The sequence below is a fragment of the Perna viridis genome, chromosome 9, assembly GCF_037379345.1.
Source record: "Perna viridis isolate PV_CMFRI_1.1 ecotype Kerala chromosome 9, ASM3737934v1, whole genome shotgun sequence".
Taxonomy (NCBI): Eukaryota; Metazoa; Mollusca; class Bivalvia; order Mytilida; family Mytilidae; genus Perna; species Perna viridis.
The window spans coordinates 38161550-38178341 of record NC_142453.1 but is presented as its reverse complement, the minus strand read 5'-3'; the positions used below and the strand labels follow the sequence as shown (position 1 = coordinate 38178341).

At 32.7% G+C, this 16792-nt stretch overlaps 1 non-coding gene across 1 annotated transcript; it reads left to right on the top strand.

The window, feature by feature from the left end:
• Positions 1-8195: 8195 nt before the first annotated feature.
• Positions 8196-8277, top strand: Trnas-uga (transfer RNA serine (anticodon UGA)). The gene has a single exon. It is a non-coding gene; the product is annotated as a tRNA-Ser (tRNA).
• The last annotated feature ends 8515 nt before the right edge of the window (positions 8278-16792 follow it).

Genomic DNA, 16792 nt, shown 5'->3' with positions numbered 1-16792 from the left:
TTCAAATGTTTTGAATGTGGAGAGCAAGGTCATGTCAGGAAGAAATGCTTTAAGAATAAGTGCTCTAAGTGTTTGCATAAGAAGGTTAGCTGTAAGTGTAGTACTCTAAAGAAAACACACGTAGATAATTCTTTTGCTGAATTCCAAGGAACATTTACACGAGATGACGATGTATGGCCATGTAGCAGAATAATGGATGATGACCATACCAATGGTGAGAGTAATATAACTGTTAATGCTCATCTTGATGATGTAAATGATGTCAGTGATAGCGGAAAGAATGATGTTGCGAATCATTCAACTGTTGAGCGTGGCGGTGAGTCTTCGGCTTGTAGTGATAATGGCGTTGCTAGTCATAGCACTGAAGATGATGAGAATATTGATTTAGATGTTATTTCAAGTGTCGTTGCTAGCCATTGCAGTGATGAGGGTGATGGTAATGGTGATGTGAATGGTGCCGTTTTGGTCAATGATGATGAAGCTGAGATGGTAGATGGTGATGATGTAGTGTCTGGGGAAGTTGGACAAGATGATAGTATGGTTTATGGTGACCAAGAAAGAAACAAGACAGATAAAGAAGAAAGTAATGTTGATATTGAACTTAATGTTAACAATGTTGATTATGTTAAATCTAAAAGTAAATGTGTTATGCCAAAAGAAAATGTTTCAGAAAATGATTGTAAAATAGGTTCTATTTTGAATATAGAAGCTTCTGTCTCCCCTCTAGAACAAATTAACAGTCAGGGGGAAGTCAGTCAGAGTTCATGTGACACTTTAGACGACTTTGAAATGGATACTTTCCTGATGACTGATAGTAGTCAAGGGGCAAGTGAAAATGATTTTACTCTTGTAGCTAAGAAAAAAAATGCCTTGGGTGTCAAGAGGCGTAGTAAGATTAATATAAAGCCTAATCTGAAAGCAGCAAGGTTATCGAATATACATAAAAAATTGAAATAAGGAACAATGGAGTGTTATATGTTTGCTATTTTACATTTTTGTTTTGCGATGGCTTCTTTTAATTTTATAAGCCTTAATTGTAATGGTCTTTGTGACAAAAATAAAAGAGAGTGTATTTTTGCACTGTGTAATGAAAGGAAATATGATGTTGTATGTTTACAAGAAACATTCTGGAATGATGATTTATATAAAATTATACAGAATGACAATAGTGTATGGGATGGTGATATTTTTGCTAGTAATAGTAATTGTAATAGAAAAGGTGTGGCTATTCTTTTAAGTAAAAGATTGAGAAATGTTTTTAAAGTTTGTGATAGTATATGTGGAAGATTATTGCATATTCAAGGTAAAGTTGAAGGTAAAAATGTTGATATAATCAATGTGTATGCTCCTAATAGTATCAGTGATAAATGTACTTTTTTTAATGATTGTAAAGACAAAATATATGGAGATGAATGTATTATAGTTGTAGGAGATTTCAATACTGCGTTCTGTCCTTTAGATAGAAGTGGAAAAACTACGTTTTATGCAGATAAATCTGTAAAATGTTTAACTAATTTGATGAATGATAAATGTTTATTTGATGTATGGAGAAATAGAAATATGAATGTCAAAATGTTTTCTAGAAAACAGGTAGTTCAAGGTTTTTTAACACAAAGTAGGATTGATTATATTTTGGTATCTAGTAATTTAAAATCATGTATAAGAAATATTTTTTATAGCGACACATGCTTTAGTGATCATAGCATTGTAAATATGAAACTTGATTTCTCTGAAGTTGAAAAAGGACCTGGTGTTTGGCTTTTTAATGAAACCTTATTAAATGATGATGTTTATGTTGAAAAGATTAGACAAATTTTATTTGATGAAATTGGTTCTGATTTTTATTTGTCAAATCCACTTATTTGGTGGGATAATTTGAAATATAGAGTAAAGAAAGTCAGCCAAATATATGGAAAAGAGAAACAAAAAGAATTAAATAGAGAGTATTTTAGGTTACAAAATAAGCTGCAAGAAATGTCTGTGAAATCAGCTTGTGGTATATCAATTGATCATGTCAAATATTTAGAATTGAAAGATGAATTAGAAAGTTTAGAAAAACACAAATGTAATGGTGCTATTATTAGATCAAAATGTCAGTATTCAATTGAAAGTGAAAAGAATACAGCTTATTTCTTAAGTTTAGAGAAACATAGATAAAACAGAAATATGATATGTAGTTTAAAAAATTGTGATGGTGTTGTTGTCAATGATTCTGCTAAAATGTTAGATGTTGTACACAATTTTTATGAGAAACTCTTTTCTTGTGTTCAAACTGATCATGAGGCAATAGAGGAAATGTTAGACTGTGTTAACGTTAGTGTTGAAAATTGTGATATTGAAAACTGTGATTGTGAAATTACTAGTGATGAAATTGAAACCTCTATAAAAGGCATGAAAAAGGGTAAAACACCTGGCCCTGATGGGCTTACTGTAGAATTTTATTTATACTTTTTTAGTGAGTTGAAACCGGTATTGAAATATATTTATGACTGTATTGGAGAAAATAAAATTTTGTCAAGATCTATGAGATATGGAATGATTAACCTGATTTATAAGAATAGAGGTGACAAGTCTGACCTGAAAAACTTCAGACCTATAACTTTGTTAAATGTTGATTATAAAATTTTAGCCAGAGTAATGGCCAACAGATTTAAATTTGTATTACCAAAGATTATATCACCAAATCAGAGTTGTTGTATTATTGGTAAAGATATTTCTGATACTACAGTAAGTATCAGAGATATTATAGAATTAGTAGAAATGGATGATTTGGAATGTTATTTGCTGAAACTTGATCAGGAAAAGGCATTTGACAGAGTTGGACATGACTACTTATTTTCTGTATTGCAGAAATTTGGATTTGGGGAGAAATTCATTTCATGGATAAAGATATTTTATACTGACATTTTCAGCACTGTCAAATTCAATGGTTTTTTGTCCAAGTATTTTCAATTAAAGAACTCTGTAAAACAAGGGTGTCCTATATCAGCTTTGTTATATGTGTTAGTTGCTGAACCCTTGAGTATTATGATTAAAAGGAATGATAGAATTCATGGTATACAAATTCCCAATGCATCTGGTGAGGAGAAAATATTTTCACATGCAGATGATACAACATTGATATTGTCTGACAAAAATTCAGTAAATGAGGCCTTTGGAGTTTTAAATTTGTATTAACAAGCATCTGGGGTAAAATTGAATAAAGATAAATCTGAAATTTTGGCATTGGGTACCGGAAAGATATCGAAACAAGAAATAGATGCTTGGAATATTAAAGAGTGTGATGGGGTTCTTCAGCTTTTAGGTATATGGATTGGCAAAGACAAAACTGTTTGTGATAATTTAAATTGGGATTGCAAAGCGCAATCTATTTCAAAATTATTGAATTTTTGGAAAATGAGACATTTATCAATACAGGGTAGAGTAACGGTTATAAATACCTTGTTGATGAGTAAATTATGGTATACTCTAATGGTGGTTAATATACCTGAGAAATACTATTTAGACATTAAAAAGATGTGTGTAAATTTTTTGTGGAATAATAAGCCATCATTGGTTGCATATGATGTTATAATAAATAGAGTTTTGAATGGTGGTTTAAATTTTCCAGATATATTTCACAAAATGTATGCTTTTAGACTTAAATTTTTAAGTCGATTGTTAGATAATGATTATAATGCAGTGTGGAAACATACTTGCACTTATTTTTTATCAAAAGTTCTAGATATGAATCTTGGTATGGAAATTCTATTTTGTGATCTTAATAATAGACAATTAGGTATTTTACCTGATTTTTATAAGTGTATGTTATATGCTTGGGGAAAGATTCGTACTCATATGGAAATTGATATAAATGTGAATAATGTATTTGATATTCCATTGTTATCCAATGATAGTAAATGATGGGAAAATGTTGTATATTAAACCCTTTGTAGATGCAGGAATAGTTAAAATTAAAGACTTGGCATTTGAATGTAAAAAAGGTTTTTTGAAGAACAAATATGTACAGGATATAATCTCTCAAAGGTTTCCTGAGTTAGTTGCTGATAGAATTGTTGATGTAGTTCAGTGTATTAAGCAGTGTATTCCAGAACAGGTAAAACGTTTAGTTAGAGAAAATGCATATAACTATAATAAACCTGTTTTGAATGTAGTATATAATGATAATGGTAAAAAATATACATTACCTAGAACGGCAAAAATTTGTTATGGTATGCTCTTAGAAACTAGCACAATAATGCCAAATGCTGTCAGCTACTGGTATGAAGTATTTAGTGATTTTAATGTACAAAGGGTTCAAAATATTTTGAATTTTCCATTTTTACCTAGTGACTGTATTGAAACATCGTTTAAAATTTTCCATAGAGTTTTATTTACGAAGGAGAGATTATTCAGATGTCATATTACTATTGATTCTTTATGTCCAGTATGTTATGATGTACATGAAGATTTGGAACATCTTATAATTTCATGTAGATGTTTAACTAAATTCAACAACTTTTTGAAGGATTTCCTACATAATATTTTGTGAAATAGCTCTACAAGATATGTCAATATGCTTGATTTTAATTTTCTATGTTATTTTGGATTAACTGAGAAAGATAAAAACAGTAACTATTATTTTGTTAATACTGTCTTAGCATTTAGAAAATTTTGTGTTGTGAAAAGGAGAAATGTAGCTGTGAAAGATGAGAAAGTACTAGATATTCAAAATTATTTTAAGTCCGTACTTCAGCGACATGTAAATTATGCTTATATGTATTATAAAAAGAAGAACATTTCATTGTTTGAAAAATACTACTTGAAAAGAAATCCTGTTTTACGTATCTGTGACGAAAATGTTGTGATTGATTTTTAGTATGCAAGCCATTATATAATATGGAAGATTGACTTAACATACATGATATTATTAATTGTTATCTGTGATATGTGAAACTTTTCTTTGTTTCAAAAATATTACTTGAATGACATTCCTATTCTGCGCATCTCTGATGATAATGTTGTGATAGACTTTTAAATATACTTATTCATATATATACTGTCAATGTAATTTAAGGACAATTTGTGATCTGTGATATGTGAATTATTGGGAGACTAGCCCAATAATTCTTTTATATGATGTTTTACTGTGAATAAAATTTTATCAAGATAAAAAAAAAAGCGTTGGACTTGAAATCCAATGGGGTCTCCCCGCGCAGGTTCGAACCCTGCTCGCAGCGATAAATTTTTGTTGAAGTTTGCGAAGGTGTCATTATGTTTTTGCCTTTAAAATTTCGAATCGCCTTGCAAAACACGCCTTTACTAAATGTCTGTAGTTAATATTGATGTCTTATTTTACCTTCCCGCGGACGTTTATTGCAGGAAGGTCCAATTTGTCGTACTTTGAAGAATAGAACTACGCGCTGTAACAGTTTTAAATTCACATTCAGTAATGAAAGTGTGGTTCGCTAGATATATAGTGACTTCATTGTGTTTACTTTTGTAGCTCATTCAAAACTCTTACTACATGTATCTGCTGTTGGAGCACGTTTTAGAAAACAACCGAATAACCATTCAGTTAGCACAATCGGCTGACGTTCATAGTTCATTTTAACTGACAAGTTTTGTAAGCTGTGATGGCCGAGTGGTTAAGGCGTTGGACTCGATGGAGAGGAGTCGAACGCACCCAAGATGTCAGACGTGTTTTGTTACAGTGTTCTTAATGTTTGTGGAATTAGTTAGATTATCAGTTTTGGAATGGATTTTCCAGCCGAAATATAATGACATGATGGACATAGTTACACAAGTAGTAAGTTTCAGTTGACAAAATACGTATTTATATACAATTGACATTATCGTGATAGCTTCTGCCGTTTTTGATTTGAGGGTCTTGTGGAAAATTGATTTATGAATTCAATGTTGAGAGATTAATTTATGTGAAAATGGATTGTCTACCGAAAACATTAACTTCTTTGTTGAAAATTGTAAATGAACAATATACTGATTTTAGCTGGACATCTACTGAGCAAAATGGAAGAATGAAAATATCTTTATTGTGGACAAATGGTGATAAATCAACGAAACGGAAATCTAATGCATCTAGAAAACGTGACCGGAAACGACTGAAGCAATTTGTAGAAAAGAAAAATTCAGAAAATAAAACATCTGAAAGCGGAGATGAATCGTTTATTGAAAGTGATACAGAAAGTGATATTCCATCTGAACCCACCGATGCGTTAATGGACGTGATCGACAGTGTTCTGTGTAGCGCCTCATTGACGGTAAATACTAACAAAGGAAAGCAGTCAAGTGAAGAGAATAACCAATTGCGAACCGAGAGTGTGAAACATGTTAACGGAAATTTAAATGCCGCAGGGAAAATATGTATAAGTGAACATTCGAATACACAGAATATGTTAACTAAATCTCATGACGTTGTGAATACAGAAAATATTTCGAACACTGAAGAGAAATCAAAATCTCGACAGACACCAGTTCTAGATAAAATTGTTATCAAAACTTCGTTGAGTATGTGTAGCGCAACACTATTAACGTTGATCCCAATGATTAATTTAATCATGTCCTACTCATTGGGAAAGGAAGAGGACATTCATTATTTCGGTCCAGGAACAAAGCGGTACACGTACGCTTTGCACAATATTGAAAACGATTTTGATGATGTTAGGAAAACTAAATACATGAATAGTGATATAGCTAGTGCAATTGAGAAAATGGAAATTGTTGCCCGCAGGAAAATAGAGACATGGTTAAACTAGGTCTGATTTGATTTTTAAAATGTATGATAAAGTTTGAATGTATGGAAAATGTTTTGAAATATTTTTTTTTTTTACATTTTTTGCATGCCAATGTTTTAAAGCAGTCTGGAATGGATAGCCAACCGGAATCTTTAATATTTGGATATGAAATTGTGTAATGTATTTCAATTACCTTTTCACTTGTTTTTATATTTTACCTAAAATTAAAAAAAAAAAGAAAATAAAAATGTGCATGAATACAGTGAAAGAGTACAACTGTGATATCTCTTGTGCGTACATGATTGTGAATAAAAATATATTAAATGTATGAATATAAAAATTTTGTAGGTATTGCGAAAATGGACAATTGTGGTGACTTTGTTTTCTATGCGTATGTAATTGACATATATGATATAACTAATCAATATGATAATAGTATGTCTATGAGAATATTAATAACAATATCTCTTTGATTTGTAAATGTTTTTCTGTTAATAAAATTTTATCAAGATAAAAAAAAAAGGCGTTGGACTCGAAATCCAATGGGGTCTCCCCGCGCAGGTTCGAACCCTGCTCGCAGCGCACATTTTTACAACACCAACATTGCCTATCGGAACTATAAAGATGCGAGAATATTACCTGTTCAATACAATCTTGACGTGAAAACCTGTGAAAGGACCTCATTTAGTCATGAAAGATGAGAAAGTTTTGCACATTATTTCTTATTTTAAATCTGTTCTTCAAAAGCATGTTAATTATGCTTACATGTATTATATACAGAAAAAGAACTTTTCTTTGTTTCAAAAATATTACTTGAATGACAATCCTATTCTGCGCATCTCTGATGATAATGTTGTGATAGACTTTTAAATATACTTATTCATATATATACTGTCAATGTAATTTACGGACAATTTGTGATCTGTGATATGTGAATTATTGGGAGACTAGCTCAATAATTCTTTTATATGATGTTTTACTGTGAATAAAATTTTATCAAGATAAAAAAAAGCGTTGGACTTGAAATCCAATGGGGTCTCCCCGCGCAGGTTCGAACCCTGCTCGCAGCGATAAATTTTTGTTGAAGTTTGCGAAGGTGTCATTATGTTTTTGCCTTTAAAATTCCGAATCGCCTTGCAAAACACGCCTTTACTAAATGTCTGTAGTTAATATTGATGTCTTATTTTACCTTCCCGCGGACGTTTTATTGCAGGAAGGTCCAATTTGTCGTACTTTGAAGAATAGAACTACGCGCTGTAACAGTTTTAAATTCACATTCAGTATTGAAAGTGTGGTACGCTAGATATATAGTGACTTCATTGTGTTTACTTTTGTAACTCATTCAAAACTCTTACTACATGTATCTGCTGTTGGAGCACGTTTTAGAAAACAACCGAATAACTATTCAGGGACCACAATCGGCTGACGTTCATAGTTCATTTTAACTGACTAGTTATGAAAGCTGTGATAGCCGAGTGGTTAAGACGTTGGACTTGAAATCCAATGGGGTGTCCCCGCGCAGGTTCGAACCCTGCTCGCAGCGCTAAATTTTTGTTGAAGTTTGCGAAGGTGTCATTATGTTTTTGCCTTTAAAATTCCGAATCTCCTTGCAAAACATTTTTAAAAAATGCACATTAAATTTCACGATGTATCGTAACAGTGCACCAGTTTGCGTTATATTCAGTTTCGATATCGGTTTACATGGAAGACGTAGAGGAATGTACACAAAATCCTCCTACCAAGTGCATAATTGAACTACCAACTACTGTTTGGCCATTCTTAGTTTTTAAATTTGCAGGTGGAAATGCAATTTATCGACGTCTAGGTCGAGACAACAATCGATGAAATAAATTATATCCTTAGATACCTGATCCTCTCAACTAGCTACATTTCTCATTTGGTAACCTTAATAGCTCAAGGGCTACATGTCATTCCATAGACACCAATGAGTCACGAAAAAGCGCTTAGTTTCTGGATACATACTTCCAAAGACACGTACATTAACATACCCAAAAATGACAAAGCCTTATTGTTTCATCAATTGTGTTAGTGCAGGAACATTAGTCATGCACCTACAGCTCTGTCATAATTACATACAAATGGCCAAAATAGTCTAATATAGATTCGAAATTCCTATGCCATCGTCTATAGCTATGCAAAGATTAATTTTTATTTGTCATCTCCGTGCTTCAGACGTCACGAGGCGGTAACCGTAATAAAAATACACGATACAATTGCTAATACAACAGGATGGTTTCGGGGGTTATGCTACCCCTTTGTAAAAATGACCAAAATATGAACCCTGACCCCTTTTCTCTATACATATTTTCTTGACCCCCCTTTCCATCCGCCAGGGTCTGCATGAAATATCTGAGGACAGCTACCCCAATCAGTACTCAGCATTCCTCTTTATATATCTATTCTATGATTTATTGCTACTTATAACATCGTAGGGTTTCATTTCTAGTTTAACATTAAATGGTTTATTATGCATCTAAAAATAAATAGGCAACTTTAATATATCGAGACTGCATATGAGGGTAATTGTATACAAATAAACAGGTACTGATAAGATGTTAGAGGTAAACTGTTTTTAATTTGATCGTTCTTTGTTAATGCAAATCAAATTAACAGTATATTCAGTTCGGAGTAAACGTTGTTTATTTAGGTTTGTTTATTGGCGTAAATAACAAAGATTTGAATTTGACATATTAGAAATACCTGTAAAGGTTATCTTACTATCTGCATTTGAACCTGAATGAAGTATGCCAATGGGACTACTTTTATGCTCTGGCGACTGCTATATCAATTCTGATCTTCGATCTAAATTGACAAAAAAGATATTAACGTAGATGTTTATTTCACCACACTAGACCAATAGACCAATAGACAGTATCTAATATACTTGATAATGATTACCTGTGTCTTGTTTAAATTATAGAATTTTTGGCTGTGGCCCAAATTGTGTGAAGTGGATTAAAATATTGTGCAAATGAAAATGAAATGGCTTTTTGACCAATTGTGTTAAGCTTCAAAACTTTATAAGACATGGTAACCGCTTCCTGCGTTGTTGTTGTTTGCTGTTACGGCGGAACCGCTAGGATAAACCATATTTCAAAATCAAAGTATTCGAGGCGTAATCAACTCACAAACTGATGGACAGGAGCGAACATTTCAACACGTCGATGACACGAATATTACACAAGTGAATAAAAGTCGATAGATGAGGTTTTCTTGTTTTGAAAGTTTAGAGTGATGCATTCGGTAAGAATATCAAAAAGCAAAGTGTCCCAGGTGCGGATTTTCATTAGTTAAGAATGTAATAAATAAGAAAGAGTAATCAAGGGAACCAAGGTTATAGCGGTAGTCAAATGAATGTAATTCAGGCACAAAGACCAGACATGAAAAACAGACATACAAACAAAGAACATAAAGTAACTAAAGTCATACAAACAAAGTAACAAAAGCAAATGAGCAACTTGGCCTCTACTTAAAACTGGGAACATGGACCAGGTACACCGGTAGGGTAAGCCTCCTCTGCTTTTCTAGAAACACCCACCGAGTTCATAAAAAGTCAAGTCGGGGGTAGACGAAAGAGGAAAGGAAAACTATGACACGTTGAACAAATCAGTTTTCATGACGCAGATGAGTACACCGTAGCGATCCACGAGTTCGTTCATGATGATGACCATAAAACTTGTGTAGTGATGACTTCAATCTTGTAGCAACATAACCCTGTTCCAGAAACCTATTTGTTAGAATTCTAGAGCGATACAAAAAGTCTGCGTAGTTTGAAAGGAAAGTTGGCAATTCTGAATGAAAAGTCATCACGTTTGTCGTAAAGTTTGGTCAATAGTTTTCCTTTACCATCGATTTCTAAGTTTAGGTCAAGATATGAGGCTGACCTCACAGTGTCTGTAGTATCCTTCATCTCAAGTTCTTTGGGGTAGACGCGATGTATAAAATCCCCGAAATTAGAATTGTTTAAAGATAATATGTCATCTATATAACGGAGACTGAGATTGAAGGATCAGCTGAACAATATCCTTTCCTCCGGATCAGATCAGCTATGAAGTTATCCTCATAAGAGTGAAGGAATAGGTCAGCAAGTAGAGGAGCACAATTTGTTCCCATTGGAATGCCGACCGTTTGTTAAAAAATGCGTCCATCACACTGGACACATATGTTTTCGATTAAAAATTCCAGCATTTTGTAAACATCTTCTGTATATTTGGAAGATGATTTGGAATTTTGTTTTTACAAAGTATGAGGAATCTCTACCAAGAATTATATATTTGTATCTAGGTGATGCGAATAGATGCCAAGAAGTGACAAAAATACTTGAAATTTACGTTGAAAACAAAAACCAAACTGCATGTGACGATCTCAACTGAAGAAATAAACTTGAAAAGAAATATTCACTTTTTTTCTATTGAAATGATATTATTTGGTCGAGCCACTTAATCATGTCACGAATGTACCAGACACGCACAGTTTGTCTGTTACCGGAATATTAATGAACTTCGAGTAGCTGTCATGAAGTTTCTGTGGCCAAACAAATTGCATTTAGGAAATTATCAAACTGTTGTGGGAGAAAACTTTCCGGTGTGATAAGTTTTACTGATATATTTTTTATAAGAAATCAAATTAAAGTTTATTTATTGGATAAAGTATGGGCAAATACATTTTAAAATAAATTTTACAAATAATACAACATCTGCATGATCCAATACTTATACACTGACTGCATTTTGTTCTTAAAGGTTAAAAACTTGGAAGATTTTACGCCTATTCAAACATTTACTGTACAAAGAGTACATAAGATGACAAACCAAATTACGTATTTTAACAAAAAAAAAGTATTTTTACGAAAATTGCAATACATTCTGTAGCAACAGGGGAGATGGACCAGGATGGCAGATATAGAACTTTAGGGTGCACTTTACAGTTACATTTAGACGCACTGTTTCATACACCAAGTTAACCCGGTCAAATGTTGTAAAACTTAATATTGAAAGTTGAAATTTGGTGGATATATTGTTTAAACGTAGTTAAGCATTTACACATAGACAGATATAGTATTTGTAAGGGTAAATAAGTACAATTTAAATGAAGAATGATGTCCGAAACGTTTCAGTCCCCTGCAGTATTAGGTTCTCTCCTAAGCACCAATTGGCTGATTTTCAAAATACCTTATTTCGCACGAACTTTAGGAACTAAAATTGCGAGAAAATGAATCGAAAAGGGTGTTATTTTTTTTTAACCATTTTTCACCACTCCAGGAATGCTTTCATCCTATGCTAGTGTCTAATTGCCTAATATTTTATAAAACATATGGCTGTTGGTTTTGGAAATGCACCCCTGATTTGTACTAAAACTCAATATTTTTCTTCAGTATCTTAGTTTAAGTTTAAACATATTTATTAACTAATTTGCACATTTTAACATCAAACCAAAACAATAGAATGAATCGAAGAACAGCAAATTAATCACAGGATTCAGAAACAAGACTTAAAGTCTTATATCAATCCGTCTCCTGAAATCATGAATAATAATTATATCATATAGCATAGCTCAAGGAAGTAGTGCTCTAGTACTTATAACGTGCATTTGGTGAGTTTGGTGCAAAGCGAAAAGGTTGATACTTAATGCTCTATGTATTTACTCTGGGCGTAAGGAATTCTTAAAATTATTCAAACTAGTAATTTAGGTTGTTGATTTGAAGCGTTTGCTCTGTAGCAAGAAGTTTTGAAGCTTGGTAAACATTTCAACATTATACTTATCAGACATCTCATCTGATCCAAATAGGAGAAAAGTCAGTTGATCAGAAATTTGAAGTGCTGAGATATGTTGTCTCCTAAGCGATTGATATAATGGACATAAGAGTAAGAAGTGGTTCGCTGATTCTATTTCGCCGCATTGACATAATGGGGATGGAATAATGTTGTTGTCGAATAGATCTTTATTTAGCTCGCTACACTGAAGATGAAGTCTGGCATGTAGGATTTGACCTTTGCGTGATCCGCAATAGTAATACATTGGTTTTTTGACTACTTCATTTTGGAAGTGAGTTTTGAAAACTTTTATTGATGGCGAGGTCTTGATAATGTGTTCCATAATCGAATAGTGGAAGGTAGAAAATAATTTGAATATTGGTATGTTCTACAATAAACTGATTGGATTAAGTCAGAATTCTGAGTTGGGTAGTTATGGATTTGGTTTATTCTGTTAGGAACCAGAGTTTGAAGATAAGGTGGTGTCATATTGTTCAAAATCTTGTACATTAGTTTTAATTTGTGATTTTCTCGCCGAACACATAATTTCTGCCATCCAGTTTCTATATATAAATTGTTAATGGATGTTAATCTAGTACACCCTGTAACTATTCTTGCTCCGTCAATTTGAATCTTTTCAACTTTGAGTTCTAGAATAGCAGTGTTTGTATCCCACATTACATCGGCATATTCAAGAATCGGTCTAATAAATATTATGTAAGGTTTTTCAAGGGTCTCACTCTGTCTATCCAAAATTACTTTAAATTTTCGTAATATATTTAAACGATTGTATGCTTTGGTTGTAATCATATCAATATGACCATTCCACCCAACACCATCAGATATTGTAAGACCTAAGTGTTTATGCTGCTTAACTTTGGCTATGATATCATTATTAAGGTACAGGTCTGGGTGATTAGGTTTGTTGGTCTTTCTAGAGACCGTCATGCTTTCTGTTTTACGGGAATTGAATGTGACAAGCCATTGCTCAGACTACAAATGGATTTTATTTAAGTCATCGCTAAGAGTAAGAGCAGCTGATTCAGGATTGTCAACAATAAGATATAGGCTAGTATCATCAGCAAATAATTTAATAGTAGACTTGATTTCGGTAAAGATATCATTTATAAAGATAAGGACCAATAAAGGACCAAGTATTGATCCCTGAGGAACACCGGCTCTTATCGACAACCATTCAGAAAAACAATTGTTAAAAACAACACGATGTTTCCTCTCCTGCAAATAGTTAGTAAACCATTCTAACAAATCATTACTAATTCCAATAGTCTTTAATTTACAAATCAGTCCTCGGTGCAAGACCTTATCAAATGCTTTACTGATATCACAGAAGATAATTCTTACTGCCTTTCCTTGATCCAGTGCTTTACCAAATTCGTTAGTTATACTTATTAATTGGTTGACGGCTGAATCTCCTGGTGTAAATCCAGACTGGTGACAAGTTATCATTTCATTTGACCGAAGATAGTTATATAAATGTCTAAAGACACATCTTTCCATGACTTTTCCAACAACACTTATTCAAGATATGGGTCGGTAATTGTTTATTTCGTTTTGAGAACCCGATTTGAATACAGGGATTACATTTGCCAGTTTCCAACTTGAAGGGAATCTACGAAACGCAATGACATGTTAAATAATTTGCTAAGGGGGTATTTCAAAACAAAAGATGATTCTTTTATAATTCTTGGACTTATATTGTCAGGACGGACAGCTTTAGTTGTGTCTTAGCATTTAAGTATATATTCAACTTCTCCGTCAGTGATACTAATAGAGGGCATGGAATATATAGTTCTTGTTCTATTTGTTATGGTAAGGTCTTATTCGAGTCGTCTACCATACATTGATCATTGAAATATTCATTAAAAATCAACGTCTTTTCTATGTCATCGTCGATAAGATCGTCACCAATCTTTAAAGGAGGTATTTTATGTTTATTATTTTGTTTGATGTTCACATACAGTAAATGAAAATAGTAAAAACGCTAAACCGTTGTGGAAACGGTAATTACTTGTGAAAGGGGTAAACCTCGTCGGAGTTATTATTTAGGGAAACGGTAAACCGATGTGAACATGGAAACGGTAAAACTTGAGGAAACGGTAAACTTCGTTGTGATATTACCTGTAGAAACGGTAAACTTCGCTGTTATTACTTGTGGAAACAGTCCTATCTACACTGGACAATACAAGTTTCTCACAAGTTTTTAAGTAGCACTCCAGCTAAGGATCATGCAAAATGTGATTCATTGGTAAAAAGTCTACATATTTTTATTTTTGATATGTTGTTTGAAATGTCATAGTAAACTGAAATTAACATGTGGTTTTTCATATAACCCGTGCTCTTAGGAGATACAAATTGTATAGAATGCACTGTATATTTCAAAATTAAGGGAGATAACTCTGTAAATGACACTCAAATACAATAGAACCTAATGGATTTTCAATGTTGATTATCTTCTAAGAGCAGGCAGATTTGATTGAATAATTACACATTTCATAGTATAGACCCATAAAACAACTTAATTACAAAAATAAAAATATGTAGCCTTTTTTAGGGTATATCACATTTTTCAGATTTTGCATGATTCTTACAAAGACAGCTACTTAACATGTCTAGGATTACAACAAAAAGGGTTCTATTTATACATGGAAACTATAAGTATGTTTTTAACATGTCTAGGATTACCACGAAACTCATACAAAACACACTCGTCAATCTATTCATGAAAACAAGCAGATGAAACTGTATGATATTTCACGTTTTCCATTTTACTTCAATATTATGCAAAGATTATGTTTTCGTATAATTTTTGAAGGGAATCCAAGAGAACCAGGATTCGAACAGTAATCAAGCGAATATAATCCTAGAATAACGAATATACAGGTAATATAGACACACATCAAAGAACATGAAATAACCAAAAATAATACCTACAAAGAAAATAAGTAAATAAGCAACCCGGAATAGCTGAATGAACCATGTGCATCGGTATGGTAAGCGTCATATGCTTTTCTAGAAATACCCACCGAATTGCTTATATAATGTTACGTTCGGCGTAGACGAAAGAAAATTTAGAAAACATTATAACACGGTGAATAAATCGGATCTCATGTTGCAAATGAATACACCATAACAATCCACGAAATTCGGATGACGACCATAAAACCTTTGTAGTGATTACTTTAATCTTGTAGCAAGATACATGTAACCCTGTTCTAGAAGCATAATTTTAAGAAGTCTTGGTAAGCTCTGGCATAACGAATGAGCTGTGATATAAAAGCTCCATACGCAGGTGCTGAAGAAAGTGCCATTGTCTTGAATTTTGGTCATGAGTTTCCTCCTCCGCCAATCTGTAAATAAAAGTCAAGATACGAGGCTGATTTTATATTGTCTGTTGTGTCCTATATCTCAAGTTCAATGTTGTAGATGCTATGGATAAAATCTCCGAATCTAGGATTAAATAGAGACGTAATCAATAATCAATGCAATTCAATATCATACAAGCAAATATGAACATCTGATTCAATAGATAATTGATGGAATATTATAAAAGTTTATATGATATAAAATGAATATTGTTTATTGAGTTATGTGATATTGGGGATTGTCCGAATACGGTTTAAATGTATTACTAGTATATATTTTATAATTTAGGTATATGATAAAACAAAGGCGTTTGATTCACAGTCTAATGGAGTTTCCCCGCGCATGTACGAACCCTGCAGCGATAATTTTGTTTTGCAGTTTGTGCGGCAGACAGGATGTTTTTGCCATCGAAATTCCAATAAATCTAGAAAAACACGTTTTTTTGAATGCCAATAGTTGAATAGTTAAAAAAGTACAACTCAACCTTCTCGCGGACGTTATAGTCCGCGAACATCCGTTCTATGAAAAAATGAATAAAACTATGTGCTGTAACAGTTTTAAATTTACATTCAGTAAAGAAATTGTGGCTCGCTAGAAATGTAACATTCATCATCAATCCGATCATTTGTTGGAGCAATGTTTTGAAAAAAAATGTAATCTGTGATTGTCGAGTGGATGTGACTCGAAGTCCTAAGAGGTTTTGCTTTCGAAATTCCGATTCCTTAATGGTTAAGGCGTTTGACTTGATTGGGTTAATGGATATACCATTGCAAAAATGCAAGCATTGGAGTTCTCCTATAATAATGTAGTTCCTCGCCATTATCAATCGCTATTAAAAGTTCATGACATAACAGATTTGAAATATTTTATTATATTGCGAAAATTTTAGTACGTTCTTAT